At 36.3% G+C, this 19,468-nt stretch overlaps 1 pseudogene; it reads right to left on the reverse strand.

The window, feature by feature from the left end:
• Positions 1–18,135: 18,135 nt before the first annotated feature.
• LOC101558186 (calponin-2-like) lies at positions 18,136–19,056 on the reverse strand (annotated as a pseudogene).
• Between the last annotated feature and the right edge of the window lie 412 nt (positions 19,057–19,468).

Here is a 19,468-nt window from a genome sequence, read left to right on the forward strand (position 1 = left end):
AAGGTCCTTGCAGCATTGAATCAATCATGATTTTATAAGTGTACATTTCAAAGATAAAAACAATTGTCTCTTTAAAACTGGTTCCTCAAACTACTGATCCTACAAAGACTACCTCACATTTTTATTTATTGGCTTTGTGTGACTATATGTGCAGTTTTTCTCTCTCTGAGCTAAGGGTCCATCTTCTATTTTGATTGGCATTTGTCAAGGCTTAAACAGAAACTCTCTTAAATGAAAGCTGTTCACAGCCAGAAGTAACATAGTGATAGTTTGTGGCTCTGGGTTTAATTAGAGCACAAACTTGCATGATTTAATCTCCAGCACTGCAATAAATAAATAAAAATCAAATCTATCTTTCAAGCTTCGTCACTTTGCTTTTTCTTCATTTTAATGTTTCTGCTAATCATTTTCTAGAGATCTGAAGTATCTTTAAAATTTTCCATGTCTTCTAATGGCTGATACTTTCATTATGCGTTCCAAACAACATATATTTATTATTTTACCATATTTGATTTATAATTATACAGACATTTTTCTATCTCAACCTAGGAACACGTTTATATGTGCCATTTTTGAAGAATTTAGGGGTATTTTTAATTCTTCATTGTTTCACATGACAATCCATTGTGTTTCTATGTTACACTTGGCTTCTGAAAAACAAATATTATGAGTGTAATAGACAAAACATCTTGATACCCTGTGTTGCTGGTCTGTTATTTGACAAGAAGAGAAAGGAAATAATAACAGAAATTTGGGAAGATTATCAACATATATCAATAGCATATATATTTCATTGCTTGATTAAAACGTAATTCTTTGTAGGATAAATTGGATGATGAACATTTGGAATTGGTGATAAATCACCTAAGTAGCAGTGTCCAAATTTATCAAGCAAAAGTCAAAACCTCTCATACTTTGCTTCATTGAAAACTTAGTTTGTTTTGGAATTTTGGCAAAAAATTAAGAAGGAAAAGCAACCTGGTATAGTACAAACTGCCAAACCAATAGGTAGCTCATGCATAGTACCTTATACATTGTCTGCATTGAGCTTTAAAAGTACCCTCAAAAATATATTTTTTCTTGGTGTTAAAGAAATAGTACAGTGGGTAGGGTGTTTGCCTTATACACAGCCCCCCTGGATTCGATCTCAGACATCTCATATGATATCCTGAGCACCGGAAGGAGCAAGTCCTAAATGTAGAACCTGGCCCCGAAGCATCACCTGTGTGACCTAAAAACAAACAAACAAAAGTATGTCTTTTCTTTTGTATTGTTTGGTTGATTTCAAGCAACTCCAGCCCACACAATAGGTTTGTAATGGCTTTCTCATGAGTCAAGTCAGATCCCACATGTAAGATCCATACACATATCTGTCAGTTCTGAGTTATGACAGGACTGTATGTCAAAATACACTAGTGTCTTCTCCTGGTTTAGGCCTTTTTAAAGGATTCAAAGATAGTTGAAGTCATCAATTATTAGCTTTATTAGTGGTATCACTAAAACTTAGCTCAATGGATTCAGAGATTTCTGTGACTTTGAGGCTAACAAGTGGTCTTCAGACTACATTCCAAAATATATATGAATATATTTGAAATGTATTAATAATATCCGATCTTTATTCAAACATGAAACCCAATTAACCATTCAACTTCATTTCTCCATGCTTTGACTGGTATTGTGATGAAAGGATTTATGCTACTTTGTAACTGTCTCCTCAAAATGATTTCATTTTATATAAAAAGTACTGTCATTATTCTTAGGTCAAAACTTTTGCCATAAAACGTATGTAGTATGTCAATTATATTTCAACTACATTATCATCCTAGTTAAGCATAAAATCTAGATTTTAATGAGTTGACTAAAAGTAGAATCACAACTTAAATGTAAATAGTTTAGTCCTCTGAGATGTTTTACCTAAATTCATTACTGCTAGCAAAATATGGAAAGACATAAGTCAAAAATGAAGTATCAAAAAAAGAAAATAAAATTTAGAATCAAATTGTATTTATTACAATATTTTCCAAGTTCTATATTCTAAAAAAGCAATTTGTAATTCTTTATATTAGATGGAACAGTGATATGCTAAGCAGTTTCTATTATTGTGAGTTTAAGTTATATACAAGTTATGTACACACATATGCATATATATGCACACAAATATACATATGTATAATATGTATATATTTACATATATACATAATTATATATGGGCTGGAGTGATAGCACAGCAGGTAGGGCGCTTGCCTTGCATGTGGTCGATCTAGGTTCAATTCCTTAGTCTCTCTCAGAGAGTTTGGCAAGCTACCAAACTTGAGAGTATCCCACCCCGCCCCAAGGTAGAGACTGGCAAGCTACCCATGGCATATTCAATATGCAAAAAATATAACACCAAGTCTCACAATGGAGACATTACTGGTGCCCGCTCGAGCAAATCAATGAACAATGGGACAACAGTGCTACAGTGCTGCAATTACAGATATCACTGTATCACTGTATCACTGTCATCACTGTCATCCCATTCATTGATCATCGATTTGCGCAAACAGATGCCAGTAATGTCTCCATTCCTCCTAGCCCTGAGATATTAGGAGCCTCTCTTTACTCATTCTTCCCAGAGGTGCTGCATTGGAAGCTCTTTCAGGGTAAGGAGAATGAGACCCATCATTGTTACTGTATTTGGCATATCGAATACGCCATGGAGAGCTTGCCAGGCTCTGTGTGCAGGCAGGTTCTCTGAGAAGGAGAACTAGGCTATAAGAGGTTTTGTGGCTGCGATTAAGGCCTAGATCTTCCAAATTTTATATATATATTTATATATACGTATATATATATGTATATATATGTAGGCTTGAGCTACTTCTATGTCCCTTACTAATGACTGTCTTAAGGACTGCAAGCATTGTTTTAGTCAATTCATTTCTATGAGCCCCATTTGCTCCATCTATCAAATAAAAGCTCTGAACCAAATAATATCTAAGTTCCTTTCAAGCTATAAAATCCTCAAAATCTAATCTTCAATTTACTATGAGTGTAGAAAAATAAAAGATGAGTTCTAGCCATCTAATCACTATGTATAGTCACCACAAATTGCACATTTCATATTTATTGCCTAGCACTGACAATAATTTTTAGACATCCATAATATCTATAAGGAAAAAAAATTATTAAGTAGAAAGCCAGGATGACACAGATCATTATTATTATGAAGGAACATGACCTGACTATATTTTAATTATATTCACAGATATATAAGCATGAATGGTCATCTTTTATATGCTTCCTAGTTAAGTCCTTCTTCTATGAAATACAATATAAATTTATTTTATTGCTTTAGCCTGGTGATAAAAAAGGACAATAAGATGAAAAATCTATAATTGAATGAACGACTTATCTATCATTTTAAGCTAACATAAAGTCCAAATATAGTCTCATCTTGAATTTAAAAATCAAAATCACAACTATAAGATCTAAAATATATATTAAACCAAGTTGCTATAATATTATTGTATATGTTGTCACTACTGATTTTACATTATTTTTTAAAAGATTATATATTTATCTGATTAATGACAGATTTCCCAAGATTTACATTTCAAAAAGAAAAGTTTTCACCTCTTTTGTGTATATAATATCTAGTGATTTGTTGGTTATTTTAGGTCCAATATTGAAAGATAAATCAGAAAGTATTTAATGGACTGATCTATTGAAAAATATCTTAACTACTTATACAAATGATTATTAGTGTCATGATATATGTTAAGATGCTGAGAATTGTATAGTTATAAATATATAACTAGATACCATATGACTATATTGTTTTCCCATATAGGTATATATTTTATTTTAATTTATTTTTTTTTTAGCTTTTTGGGTCACACCTGGTGATGTTCAGGGGTTACTCCTGGCTCTTCACTCAGAAATTACTGCTGGCAGTGCTGGGGGGACCATATGGGATGCTGGGAATTGAACTTAGGTCAGCCGGTGTGCAAGGCAAACCCCCTATCCACTGTGCTATCTTTCCAGTCCCTAGGTATATCTTTAGAAGCAAAATGCAAAATACAAAATGTACTGGTAATTTTAAAGGCTTTCTTTTTTTATGTAACTTTAATTTTAAACTTTTTATGTAATTTCATATCAAAGTTATGAAAGTGTTAACATTTATGGTTTTGATGTACAAAGTGTAAAAAACTAAAGAACGCCGAGGGGCGCGTGCACTCGCGGGCTCTCCGGGCGGCTCTGTCTCACCACCCGCGTTCGGTGCTCTGGAACCGCAGTGTGTGGACTGGATCGGGACGGCCGGTGGTCAAGGACAGGCGAAGGAAGAACGAGGACCAAGCTGGTTGCTGATTAGTTACCGTTTATTCAATCTTCAAACTTTCTCATCTCCCGCACTCCCAGCTCCGGCCTCTCTCTGCATCTACTGCTCAACTCTGCTTCTCCCTGGCTTCTCTCTCTCCTCCTCCTTGTCTCTCCCACCTTGCCCTCTAGGCTACAACCAGCCAGGTAGCCAAATCAACATAAGAAAGCCCTTCCTGAGGGCAGGGCACTCCAAAGCCCTTCCTCACTCTTAAGGTTTTTTTCTTTTCCTTAGTCCAAGAACTTATTAACATCTTAATACTAGTTATTTTTGTATGGACATAGCAAGGGATACATTGAGGCTTGCAAGGCAGCTCTCCTGGCAACATCTTGCCACAGGCTCAGACCACAGCACTCAGGCCAGATTAAACATTCCTCACCCTAGCAGGGTCCAAATCTAGTATCACTGTTTGGATCATGACAGCATTTGTCCATGATCAAGCTCTTAACTTATAGTTAAGCATTAGGCACTTTGGCCAGGCCCATCTTGATGCCAGGGTAGCACACAACTCACAGCTTGCCCTGGGTCCTTCTTGTCCCACGTCGGGACCGTGCTTTGGGGGTGCTAGGAAGTAAGGGCAGCTGAGGCTTAGGTCAAGAGAACAGATGCCCTGGAGGAAAATATCATATAGAGTCAAATGACTCCCAGGTTACAAAAGCATAACATTTGTTAAGTCTTCCTGTGCCCATACAAAAAGGACTTGCTCTGAATAAACTATGCAAAGGACTCAAGGAGAAGAGAAAAACATTATTTACAAGTCAACAGAACACCAAGAAAGAAGCTACAAATAAACAAAGAGGAATAGGAGCACTGTAACGGGAGTAACCCAATAAACCTAAACTACTGAGGCTCTGTTATCCTACAACAAAGGACAGCACTATCAGCACCACCATTGAAGTGCCAGAACTCTCTGCTACTATCTAGTCTGCTTCTTTCATCCTTCTTCCAACCGCTCCTACATGGTTTGGTAATCTTATTTTGTAAACCAAGGTCAAGGACCTGTCATCATTCAGTACTGTCTATTCTCTTGCTTTGTTTCCCAATGTACCACAGATGTCTAAGGTCATGTAATATTTAATTTTCCTCTTATTTTATTTAACACGAAGCTTGCCAGTTCTATTTAAGTTGCAGCAAACTATTAGTTATCATTTCTTTCTCATAGCTGTCAAGTGTTCCACTATATACATATACATATATCTGACGTAACTTTTTTATTCATCTACTATTTCTGCACCTTTGGATAGGAGACAGACATTTCTTGGAAGAAAGTATGCTGACAGTATAAATAAAGTGTTCATCACGTATCATCAGGGAAACACAAATCAAATGACAATGAAACATTATCTCACACCAGTGAAAATGACACATATCTAAAAGCCTGGAAACAAGTATTGGTGGGAATGTGGTAAATAAGGGACTCTCATTTACTTTTGGTGGGGTGCCATTTGATTCAGCCTCTCTGAAAAACAATATGGAGAATCCTCACACAACATAATCATTATAAATTAATAAATAACGTTATGATTGTATTTTAGTTGACTTTGTCTTCCAAAGGTTATTTTGAAATGGTCATTTTGATACTGTCAAGATGATCTTATTTGGAAGTTGACAATTTTTAAAAATGATTTGAACAGGTTTGAGCATCACATTAGTTTAGTGATAGTTAATAGTCTTATAACAAGAGAAAAATTGGACATAGAAATGCATAAGAAAGAAAGTAGCAGACATGCAGGTCCTTTGACCCTCTGGAAATATAAATTTACAAGAGAACAGAATTCATTTTCCCAGGCATAGTTTATTCAGCAAAGAGACTCAAGGAAGTAGTGGGGAAGGACAGGTTCCCAGTGCGTGGGAGGACCCACAATAGAGGGACTCAGCTGGTTCCCCAAATGGAGCTTGATACAGTACTTTTTAGAACTACAGCAAGAATAATAACCACCACAACATAAACCTCTCATAGACTCACCTTTAAGTCAGAATTTTTAGCCTTACAACACAATAAGTGTGCCTGTGTATTTTTGTTATAAAAGCTATCATATGAGAAATGTTCAGATATGGTTATATTTTAATTCTTCAGCAGCTACCTAAATTTGAAGTAGTGCTGTTACAGTGACAAAATAATGTAATATATCATCAATAGAAGTTGAGAAAACAAGGTGAATCAATCTAATGTGAGAATTTAAATCTTTCTAGGGATCTAAGTCCATAAAAAGAGCACCCATTGATAGGTAACAGCAGGGGCTTAAAGACTAAAGCAGTTTACTGCAGGCTATGAATGACCTGATCCCTTAATCCATCTGTCTTTTTATATGAGAATGCTATGCTAATTAGCTGCGTAAATTGTTTCCTGATGACATTAATTTTGTGCCTTTTTGTTATTCCGGCTTTGTCTTTCACTGTGATAAAAATATACTAAGAGACATTTTCAATTTAGATGGTTCTGATCCTGATAAATTCCAACACAGAGGTAACATTGTGGGGGAAATATACAGAAAGAGCAAACTTAATCAATCCAGGGGCTAGACAGGGAGGACTTTTGGTTTCCTATATAATCGTTCCCTTTAGCTTCGAAAGCATTACATTAACACACTTGATATGTTGAAACATAATTCAAGGAGAACTTTTAGCAAATGCAATTTGCATTGCCCCATTTTCTTGGAGAAATTCAAGACTTGAATATTAACATGGAGAACGTAATGGCACAGATAGTCGTGATGTGAAATCTTATTAGTAAACAAGGGCTGCATCTGAAAAAATATTGTCATTAAAAGCTATGTAGTAGTTAATTGAGTTTGATATGAAATTTAGTGCGAGAAAGTTAATGACTAATGCAGCTATTTCACAGAGCTTGGTTACTGCAGGCTCCATAATGATCTCCTTTTGCTTCAGAGCAACAATGAAATTAACCTCTCTTTTGTCCTGCAGGTGTTCTGTTCTGATAATGCATATCCCTTACAAGTTTGGGTAAATTATTTGCTTTGCATATAAATTAACCCTAAAGCTGAAGCAATATTAGAATAATAAAAATGCAAAGAATATTTTTTATTCTAAGGGGGAAAAAAAAAGATTTACTGCAAAGTATCTAAAAATCCTAAATTCAGGCCCCTTTTCAAAAAAATAGATTAAAATATTTGCAATGCTTAAATAAATAGAAAAAAGCAAAGAAAGATTGAAATTGGAGGAAAGAAAATCATTTTAAAAATAAAATATTGTTAATTTTTACATTAGACAGGATAAAAAAGCATATACTATGCTTTATAGTAGAAAAATAATAAAATGATAATAATTCTTAAATGATATCTTCTGAGGTCCACTATACTGAATATTATTACTTTTTAATTAAACTATAATTTTAAATATGCAATGTTATAGCTTAAGGTAGAAACCTAAATTTTGATTATATACCATGCAGTGGGTTAACGGCTATAGTTCATTCAAAACTTTGTTTTCTTTTGTACCTGGAGACGTATTTTGTCCATATATATCCTTTCAAATGTCTTTTTGTAGCATTTCCTGTTTTAAAAATGAATGTGTGTTTGTGTCCATTATTTATAAACAACTTTTTTCCTTCTTTAAAATAATACTTGTATTCAACTTTCTCTTATATGATTCATAACTCAGAGGCAAAATAATCATTACTATTAAATGTTTGGTATCATGTCAATTCTGTGAATCAGAGGAGAAAACACAGTCTATTTATATTTAAATAATATGTTTACTTCATGAATATTGATAAAACAAAACATATTGACAATATTCATGTTGTAAAATTGGAGTAAAGAATATGGACATTTTCTTTTTAACCATTCATAGAAATAACTTCCTTTGTTTTGTGGTTCTTCATTCCAGAACATTCTTTATTTTCCTAGGTTGCAACATTGGGCATAACTTTGATTTCCTTGGTTATTACACATTGGGTTCAATGTTTATTCTTTGTTTCTAAATTCCAAAAAAGCTAAGTGGAATCTAAAGTGCAATAATCATCATAAATAATTTATAGAATGCCCATCTCCAAAACAGAATCAGGAACACTATAGACAATAATAAGCACACATTAAACCAACTGGGCACTGTGCCCAGAAAATCTGCCAAGTACACACAATAGGCAAGAAAATAGCTTGCATGTGTGTGCAGAGAAATAAGTGAGGGAAAACAGTGCATGAAAGACTTGCAAATAGAATATCTAGGGAGTCAATAGACTTTCAAACTTCCATAGGATACGAAAATATTTTGAAGTTCTTTCTGCTGGGTCTACTAAATGTCATACATTGTTTGATAGATTATAAACCTCACCACAAACTGTCTAAAATGTTTAGCTTTTTTAGATTTGTTATGTTTAATAGGTTATTTAGATTTTGCAAACTAACAGGTAATTAATTATTTGACCATAATGAACTTCACTATTTTGTGAGGTATTACATCAACTGAGAATAAATTAAATCTTTTAAATAATTTTTAAAAGATAACTATTGAAATATTAGTACTATACTAGGGATGGTATGTGATGTGACAGGGCAAAGAGTCTAAATGTTATGGTTTTCCATCTTAAAAATCAGCAATTCCAGTTTTTGATGGCAAAGTAAAACAGGGAAACAGTCCCATGAGCTAAGAAATTCATAGGAGTTTACTTACTGTAATATTGCCTGTAACTTCATTTGATGGTTTTTCACAGGGAGTAGATCTGAATATAAATGTTAAGAATATTTTCTTTTTAAGTGTGAAGTGTTCCCAGAGGTACGAGTTTCCAGTGACAGGCCATTCGGGGAATCTCAGAAATCTCGGGGAATGGGCTCTGCTCCCTGCCCAGACAAGATCCTGAGTGGCCGCCCATGAATGGTTCCTCCGCTCCTGAACAGCCATGATACCAGAAGCACACTAACCAGTTTCGGAACCCAGAAGCTGCTGGCAGAAATGCTTCTAGACTGTTTACTAAGCTACGGCCCTGTGCCGCCCTGGGAGGGGAAGGGTTTTTGTCTCTTGAGGCCTTTCCCATCTCCAACAGCATGGTAACCGCCATCTTTCAGAGCATATCAACAGAGGTACCAGTTTCCAGTGACAGGGTGCTAGGGGAATCTTGGGATGGTGGGGTGGAACCACCGCTGCTCCCGACCCAGACAAGCTGCCCACAAATGGCTCCTCTGATCCTGAATGGCCATGATCCCAGAGGCACATAAACCAATTTCGAAACCCAGCGCTTGCTAGCAGATAGCCCTCTGGACTTAATTACTAAAATACCAGAAATCCAACACTGCGCAGCCACGGTAGCAGCTGCATGACATCATATGCTCTTCATTATGAGCAATAGAAAACAAATTCTCAAATGATGCCTTTCGTCAGTTGGGGGAAAATTTCAAATAATAATAGTGGGTTTTCTGTTGAAACATTGAATGTAATCAAAGTAAAGAGAGAGTATAGTGAAAATCATCTGCCACACAGACAGGGTGGGGAGTCTGAGGGGGGTATACTGGGGTTCTTGGTGGTGGAACATGTGCACTGGCAAAGGGATGGGTGTTTAATAATTGTATGACTGAGACTTAAACCTGAAAGCTTTGTAACTGTTCTCACAGTGATTCAATTTAAAAAAAAAAAAAGTGAAGTGTTTCAGGGCTGGGGCGATAGCACAGAGTGTAGGGTGTTTGCCTTGCACGTGGCCAACTGGATTTGATTCCCAGCATCCCATATGGTCACCTGAGCACCGCCAGGAGTAATTCCTGAGTGCAAAGCTAGGTGTAACCCCTGTGCATTGCTGGGTGTGACCCAAAAGGAGAAAAAAAAGTGTTCCAAAGTTTTATCTAATGTAGGCTTGAGAGTGAACATTATCTTGATTACCATGCACATTTTACAAAACACTGCTTAGACAAGTGCAAATAACCTAAGGAGTGACAATAGGATATAAATTTACCTTTTCTATTATTGTCAAATTACAAGAACAGGAAAAGGTATTAAAATGACATACAATGTTAGATAAAAACAATCATATAAATACATGAAATGCAACATTTAACAGAGTTTGAGAAACATGTTATGTATCACAGTCACCAACTTATAGCCAATAATATTATAGTATGACTCAGGATGAATCACAGAAGTCAATTACTTTTACTTTTTTTGGAACTGTATGAATATTTCATTTTTTTTCTCAGTTGGTATTCAGAAACTACTGAAAAATATTTAAGGGAGATAGATTAAATTGGCTAAAATATTTGCATGGAGAAATGGCTTTTTGCTTCATGACCACACTAATATTTATAAAGAATAATTGCCATTAAAACAAATCCCATATAAAAATAAAAGAATCCTTTTGCCAACTTGCTTTTAAGCTATGAAATCTCGAACTGGCTAAAGTACAAATATGTAACTCCAGGAATATTTGGGTTTAAAGTTCTCAATTTTATTGCAGTTATATCATAATTAAGTTTTCTGGCAACTATTTAATAATTAAATAAATTTGCTACAGTAGTATATAGGCCTTAGTGATGAATGGGCAAAGTCTGGAAATAAATAGCTCTCTAGTGTCATAATGTCACTAAGATTTCATTTTTCTTACCAATTTGGTAGGGTAACCTGCCACTACTTAGTCATTTAAAAGCTCCTATATTTGAATTATTCTGAATAAGTATTAATAAAGACTAATAAAGACAAGTGTCTTTATTAAGCATGGCTAATATTTTTGAAAAATTTTGAAAAGTGATATAAATTTTTGCAGATTCTGTTAAAAGAGTTTTTTCTTAAATGCATGCTTAAACAGTAAAAGAGAGCACTGTTTCTTAGAAAGCACTGTTTCTTAGAAAATACAATATTTTACTAATATAATAAATTTGTTAACAATTGAATCAAAGCAATTGTATTTTTTAATTGTTTTACCAAGTGACTGATGAGACCTATTTGATATCTTTTTTTCCCTAGCAACTTCACTGAATCACTTTTAGTACTGAAAATTCACAACACAGAATGCTAAGTTCTGAGAATGATTACTACAAGGTAGGAGAAAAGTAAATGATATGAGACTCATATAAAATATATTCTTATTGAATGCTTTTGGAAGATTATATTGACATATAGTTTATATACACAGTCTTTTTCTATACTGTGTTGAATTTTATCATTTAATTTATTCAACAAATATGGAAAATGACGGGATAGTGGGGCTGGAGACAGAGTATAGGAAGTAAGGTGCTTGCCTTGCATAAAGCCCAAACCCAGCACAATCCCTGACACTACCTTGAGTCCCAAAACCATCACCAGAAGTGATCTATGAGTACAGAGCCAGCAGTAAACCTGAAGCACAACTGGATATGCACTGACCCCAACAACAACAATAAAAGCCATTGAATATTGATTAACTATAAGTTAGCTATATCCCAGTAATCAGTGACAAATTAGATTTTAATCTCAATAAGCATATGGTAGAAAACTAAAGAATACAATTATAGCAGAGTTTTCAATAATATTTAGCATTAAAAACAGGAAATAAAATGTAAGGCTCTATAAGAACACCTAATTAAATTTCACAAAATTAAAGAAAGCAGTATTTTGAAAAGTTCTAATCAGAATTTTAATGTTTTCTCAACTATTTTCCAACTATGGTCTATTTTGATGTTGTTTTCTTTCTTTCCTAATTTTTCACTAGCCCCCGTAGCTCAGCACATGGCCCCCATTTACTGAATTTTCCACGTGTGACTTCCTTAGGACAATCCTTGGGGCTTACACCAGACCATATTACCCCCTTCCCACCTTGTAGATAATAGGAATTAGTCATTAAAAGGGGAATTAATAATTCAGGCCTTGAAAATTCTCCAAGGACCAGGAGGTAGATTATCAAAGCGGTTGGTAGTGTACATGTTTGACTTTATTATTTGAGGATAATTTGTAGAGTACACTAGAGTTGAGATTAAAAAAAAAAAAAACTTCAGTTCATGCTTTGAGATACTAATAAGCATCACATACAGAGTTGGACCTCTTCAATATCCATATGCACTCAGGAAAAATGTGTGCTTCAAAAAATTAGTATTTTTGCTTTATGGTTACTCCTTAATATATTTATACACAAAATGAATCTATAGAAAATGTTAATAGTAATCTGTATTTTAGACAAGTAAAAACCCCTTACATATAGAAAAACACTTAGGAATAATTTCCTCAGAAACATTTTGAAAAATGATGCTCCAAAAATGTGCAGATATAAAAAGTTCAAAACCATGTTCTTTGTCATAGAAATTACTAAAAAAGTTTTCAGGGTATGTTATCAAATGGAATAGAAAATTACAGTTTTCAATTTAATGTTTTTTGTTATTAAAGAAAATATTAAAAAAATGTTGAGGTGTACATTATAAAATGATAGAAAACTACAGTTGAATGGTGCTCCCAGAAATTATATATACACCTAGAATCTCATAATTGGAAATGTAGCTTAGTTAGGTTTGAAGGTATAATCATTCTGCATTAAGATAAGTCCTAAATCGAGTGAGTTTGTTCTTCTAAGAATATAGCATATCTAGAGACACAGAATGCCTTGTGAAGCCAGAGATAGACATTGGAATGATACGTCATAAACAAAAATGACAAACATTCTGAACATAAAATGGATTTTCTTTCAACATCCAGTAAGTTCTAATAAAGTGAACGCTTAGGCTTCAGACCTCTAACCTCCAGAATATCAAGAAAATGAATTTCTGCAATTTTGAGTTACCAAGTTTGTGGTAACTCAGATGACAACTGTAGGGACCAAATACAAAAATCTATATATCTTTAAAAGTTTAATTCTGGAGAAATAGAGAGTGTAGGAATTAAGGCACTTGCTATGCAGGCAGCAAACCCTAATTTAATCTCTGGGCTTGCAAATGTTCTCTTGAGTACCTCCAGGCATATTCCCTGAGCACAGAACCAGGAGTTAGCCCAATGAATACCATGCTCCAAAATGTCTTATTTCAACAAATTTTGGCTTAAACACACATTGTTAAGAAAGGTCTTGAATCATGATGGCATTTAAATTGATGTGTTTTCAAACCTCTTTTGTTATGACCATGAGCCATATGAGTTACTGAAAAGAGAATACAGCAGAAATTATATTGCGCAAGTTATTGTCAAGCTCTGAGGAATATTTGCAGATTGTTTTTGCTTCTTTCTGAGCCCTGAATCACTTTGCAAAGATATCCCAGCATAGTGTGGGTGAGAAATAAAGGACCTGTACAAACTTCTAGGAGAATGAAAGACCAGGACGACAGAGACAAAGATTTGGTAAACTCACAGTCATTCTAACCTGCCATATGAATAGAACTATCTTGGATACTCTTGTCCCACTGGAGCTATAGGCTGAATACAAACACATGGGAGAACCTAGCCAACACCATCTGGAGGAGAGACAAGCCATGCAGCTGAGTCCAGCACAGATTGTACAATTGTGAGCAGATAAATGCTTGCTGTTTAGTTGTTTTAAGCTGTTATGTTTTAGACTTGTTTGTTCTGCAGCAATAGAAAACTATAATCATCTCATGCTATCTTTAAGTGCTTATTTTTAAAACAAGGATAGACAAAACAGATTATGGATAGGATGTCAGTTTGCATGCTATAGCAAAAGCAGGTCTGATTGCTTCTCACCAATTGAGAATTTTGATCAGTTTTCTTATATCTTACATCAAACTTATCTTTCATTAACTTTAAGTCTCTGAAAAAAAAGAAAAATGCAAAACTGAGACAATTCTACATAAACACCAAGAGAAAAATTTATATTAAAATTCTGTATAAGCATAAGCTGGAATACAAAAAGCAGAACTGGAATTTTAGCATGCTTTACACCTAGCTTTTATGAGTGACAGACAAATGACAAACTAATCTCCAGGATTTATTTTTAAATGTTATATTAGAGGTTTAGCATAAAGAGCACCTCATATTTGATTATCTTTATCAGTTGCTTTTGCAGACGACTGATATTCATACAGCTTTATAATCTTGAATCGAAATATAAATATTAACACTTAAATTATTAGTAGCTAACAAATGTGAAGCCCTGGATTTTCATTACTTGCATTGAAAAAAATCTGACTAACTGCTAGTTTTAAGTATTAAGCTATTTATTCTTTTATACTTGAAATCTAAGGAACATAGTTAGCCTTTGAAGGATCAGACTTCACTTTACCATATATATCCAATACTAGATAAAATCTGTTTAAATATACAAGTGACAACCGACTACTGAAAAAATGAATAAATTCTTATTAATAACATATTTTCAAGTCACGCACACAATTTTATGCATATATGTATGGCTGGGTGTGTCAGAGTGATAGAATAAGAGTAAGCACAAATCTTAGAAATATATTGAAGTTCTTGCAGCAAATAAACTACCAAGGGAATTGAGCCATGGTTGTAACTTATTTTTGGTCTCATTAAGGACATTCGTTCTTTCTCAACCCTAGTAATCTTTCTTATTCCAAGTGTATAATGACAAAATATTTGTTTTTTGTGGATACATAAATTGCATATTACATGGAAAGAAATAAAATAATCTTGATTATATTTAGTCTCTATGTTAGAGAGCTCAAAAGACTGTTAGAAACTTAAGGTTTTGTTTTTGAGTTTGGGGACTATACCTGGCTGTGTTCAGGGCTTACTCCTGACCCTGTGCTCAGGGTCATACTTGGCAGGGCTCATGGGATCATACAGTGCCAGGAATCAAACCTGGATTTGCTCTGTGGTTTCTCTTTTAATTATCTTTCCTTTATGTGCTTGGATTATTTTCTCTTTTGTTTTCCTTCTTTCTTCCTTTCTCCTTTGTTATTTCTCTTCCATCCTCCTCCTCTTATATGGGTCACTGATTTTCTTATTCCTTCTCTGCATTTTTCTCCTTATTCTCCCCCTATTTCTTTTCCTATTTTCCACTGTGAAATTTAACAGACCATCACCAAGTCCATACAGATACTGCTACTTATCTCATTAAAGCTGGTTTCAGTTTGATATTACTATTTCTTGTTTCTCTTCTATTTTTATAGTATTTTTATGTTGTTTTTGCTTTTTAATAGAAACTACAACTCTGATTTTTAGTCTTAATAATTTTCATAAGAAACAATAAAAATATTTTGTGAAACTTATAATACATAAGAAAATAATAATGATTTTTAGTAGAATAATATTGTAACTGCTTTTTTTCACCTTCTGCAACATTTTTATCTCCCAGAGTCCCTGCTATTTCTAAGTTCAGCGTCCTGCAGCAAGCATTGCCAGTAATACTGAATACTTTCAATTAGTAGTTCTCTACTTCTGTGGTCGCTAAGCAACTGGCCTATGGTTAGGAATACATAATGATCTACATAGACATCTTAGAGTCATAGAAAGTGTAGGTTTCACAAGTTTCATTTGCTCTCATGTTGATGCTACAGTAAACAGCTAAATGAATAGTATTTAATATTAGCTTGCTGTGATAAACTAAAGATCAACCTAAGTTCTGACAAAAATAAGAATGAACAAGAAACAAATACAATATTTGCCTTATATATATGATCGTATTGTTTACAGAAAAGACATATAATTCAGCAAATATTCTAAATATGTATGTCTTTAAATATATATGTGTACATATTTTAAATACATATAATAAATGCACACAAATGTTAACTATAGGTGATTGCAGAATTCAGTGCATAGCAAAAATAGACTAACACAAATAGATAAAAATGGGAAACTGAAGGTAAAAGTACAATGAAAATTACAAATAATAACCGTTATGACTGATAAAGATATATTTAGTAGAATTATTCGTGTTTCTTTGCGAAAAAAATCAGAATCAGCAATAAATAATATGACACTTGACATATATGCCCTTTTTTCCTGTTCATCTATCATACTTCTATTGGTTTTTATTCTGTTCACTACTGCATGCACTGACCCTCAGTAGCGAGGAGAGATTGTATCACTTCTTTATCAGCAGAGCTGTTTGGAAAGAAATTTCCCCTTTCTATTATGTATTCTGTCCAACTTGTGCACTGTATATTATAAGCAGATGTTAAAAATAAGTGAAACAACTGCAGATATCACTGCACTGTCATCCTGTTACTCATCGATTTGCTTGAGTGGGCACCAGTAACACCTCCATCGTGAGACTTGTTGTTACTGGCTTTGGCATATTGAGTATGCCACGGGTAGCTTGGTAGGCTCTGTTGTGCAGGCGAGATACTCTCATTAGCTTGCCAGGCTCTCTTAGAGGGACAGAGAATTGAACCCAGGTCAGTCACATGCAAGGAAAATGCCCTATCTGCTTTGTTATCGCTCCAGTCCAACTGCAGATATATTTTTAAAAAATTAAAGTGGTATCTGAAATACACATTCTCATAATGTAAGCAAAAATCAGCAATATTAACACTAATATAATGAGTAGCACTATGGCACGGTAGCACTGTCGTCCTGTTGTTCATCGATTTGCTTGAATGGGCACCAGTAACGTCTCCATTGTGAGATTTGTTGTTACTGTTTTTGGCATATCGAATATGCCAAGGGTAGCTTGCCAGGCTCTGCCGTGCAGGCAGGATATTCGAGGTAACTTGCCGGGCTCTCTGAGAGGGACAAAGGAATCCACCCTGGGTTGGCCATGTGCAAGGCAAATGCCCTACCTGCTGTGCTAATAATGATAATCCCAGCATATATTCAAACTGAAGAAAACCTTGAATAATTTGCAAAGAGCCAAAGTTGACAAATTGTAAACAGACTTGAGGTTTTAAATGAGGACTTCATCATTTTTGATGATGCCTTTCTTCTCACATTAAATACTTTTTTTTTTCTTCAAAAAAGGGTTGTTTTATTTATTGCCTTTCCCCACAGTTGGTAATTTCACATTATCTCATGGTCCCAGGACTCCTGGTGGGGCTTGGGGGGCTGGTTCCAGTTGGGGGGGGGTCCTGGAGGGAGATCCTGTGCAGTGTTTAGACAGGTGTGAAGACAAGTCGGGCAGGGTTAGGGGGTGAATCTGGCTTTGCCTCAATTACTAGAAACTCTGTTGTACCAATTATGCTTTCAGGGACCAGGGGAAGTGATCCAAGGGTTCTTCAAAACACAACCCCCCAAAAATTCAGGGATCTGTTCCCCTTCCCTGTCATCACCCCCTTCCACAAAAAAAAACAATATTTTTTCTTTTGTTTCACTGCTTGAAACTTCTGTGGGCGCAGAAACCACTAACTGTTCAGCTGAGAAAAGGAAAGATGGGGAGAAGCAAAAGGAAACCATTTGGGGGTGGGCACATCTATTGTCACCCTCCCCACAGTCACCTCACCCCATAGCCTGCTGAGAGACTTGCTCCCTAGTCTGGTCTGGATTCCCCGCCTGGCATCCCAGCATGCCTGAATCCCTGGATATGGCTTCCCTGCACCAGACACCCCATGCAGCAGCACAAATACACGCACACACACACACAAAGAGAGAGAGAGAGAGAGAGAGAGAGAGAGAGAGAGAGAGAGAGAGAGAGAGAGAGAGAGAGAGAGAGAGAGAGAGAGAGAGAGAGAGAGAGAGAGAAGGGGGGCAGAGCCATAGGACAGCAGGAAAGGGTTGGTTGCCCTGTACACAGCTGACCCCGTTCATTCCCCCAGCACCCCATATGGTCCCCTTGAGCCCCGCCAGGAGCAATCTCTGAGCACCGAGCCAGGAGTAAATTCAGAGTAAAGTCAGATGTGGCCCCAAAACCAAAAAATAAAAACAAAAGAAAATAAAAGAAAAAGAAAAAAGGAGGAAACCCAGAAAAACCCAGAGGAGGAAGTCTGGTGTGGGGAGACACCCCCTCCCCCCAGCCGGGTGCCTCAGTAGCCTGCTGCCTCTTGGTAGTAGGAGGGATACTCCTCGCCTGGGCTTGGGCAGTCGCCGACCAGGGCAGGCCCATTTACAGCGGGACCTTGTGGGCAATACTTGGAATCGTAGATCTGCCGGCCCAGCCCAAACACCTGTCTGCTCTGGTTGGCGCCCTGCGTGTAGCCCATCTGCAGGGACATGGAGGAGTTGTCGCACTTGTCGGTGCCCAGCTTGGTGTCATAGATGTAACGCCGGGTGCTAGGGGCCATCATGTCCACCTGGCTGGCACACTTGTTGGTGCCCATTTGCAGGCTCATGGTTGAGTGGTCCATGGGGGGCAGGATGTGGTTCTTTGGGTCATAAAGTTGCCTTCTCATGCCATATGCCATCATCCCCGACTGGTTGGCACACTTGTTGGTGCCCATCTGGAGCCTTATGACACACTGGCCCGCCTTCATGGTGGCGTCGTCAAAGTTCCGCTCCTGCTTCTCCGAGTACTTGAAGCCAATGTCCACCTCACTCTGCAGGCCCTTGGTCTTGGCCTTCCCCGCCAGGGCAAGGAGAGACACCTGCATCTGCGTCATGTTGCCGCTCTCAAACAGGTCGTTGGCCTCAAACAGATCCACGGGGTTCATGCCGTAGCTCGCCATGGCTTTGATGAAGTTGGAAAGGTTCTCCAGCTGATGCCAGTTCTGCATGGAGCGGTTGATCTTATGGACGGAGCCCGGCTGTAATTTATTCATCAATGTGCACAAGATCACCCCATCATTCTGGCCCTTCTGAAAGTCGGCGCCGATGGACAGGCCGGTAAGTCTCTGGATCCAGCTGCGGAGCTCTGCCTCCTTCTGCCGGTCCTACTTGGACAGGAGCCGGTTCATGACCTTGGCGGAGAGCCCGTAGGAGGGGCCCTTTTTGAACTGCGTGGAGCTCATGGCCGGCGGCAGGACGGGACAGGGACGGATGGACAAACTGGCATTAAGTACTTTTAACGTGATGACTAGAATTAAACTTACTATTTTTTTAAAATTACACATTGAGTGATATGTGAAAAAAAACTTATATACACCATAACTTTAATAAAAATTTCAGTGTGTTGGCAGACATTTCTCTGGATTTAGTTACTAAAATACTAAAATACAGAAATCCAAAACTATGCTGATGCTAGTGCGGCCTCCTGGCCTCATATCTCTTCATTCTCAGCAATGGAAAACAAATTACCAAATGCTTTCTTTTCAGCAGATCGACTTTAAGGGGGAGAAACTCCAAATCAATAATAGTGAATTTTTTTGTTTAAATATTGAATGTAATCAAAGTAAAGTGAAAGTAAAGTGAAATTTACCAGTT

Source organism: Sorex araneus, chromosome 3 (assembly GCF_027595985.1).
Source record: "Sorex araneus isolate mSorAra2 chromosome 3, mSorAra2.pri, whole genome shotgun sequence".
Taxonomy (NCBI): Eukaryota; Metazoa; Chordata; class Mammalia; order Eulipotyphla; family Soricidae; genus Sorex; species Sorex araneus.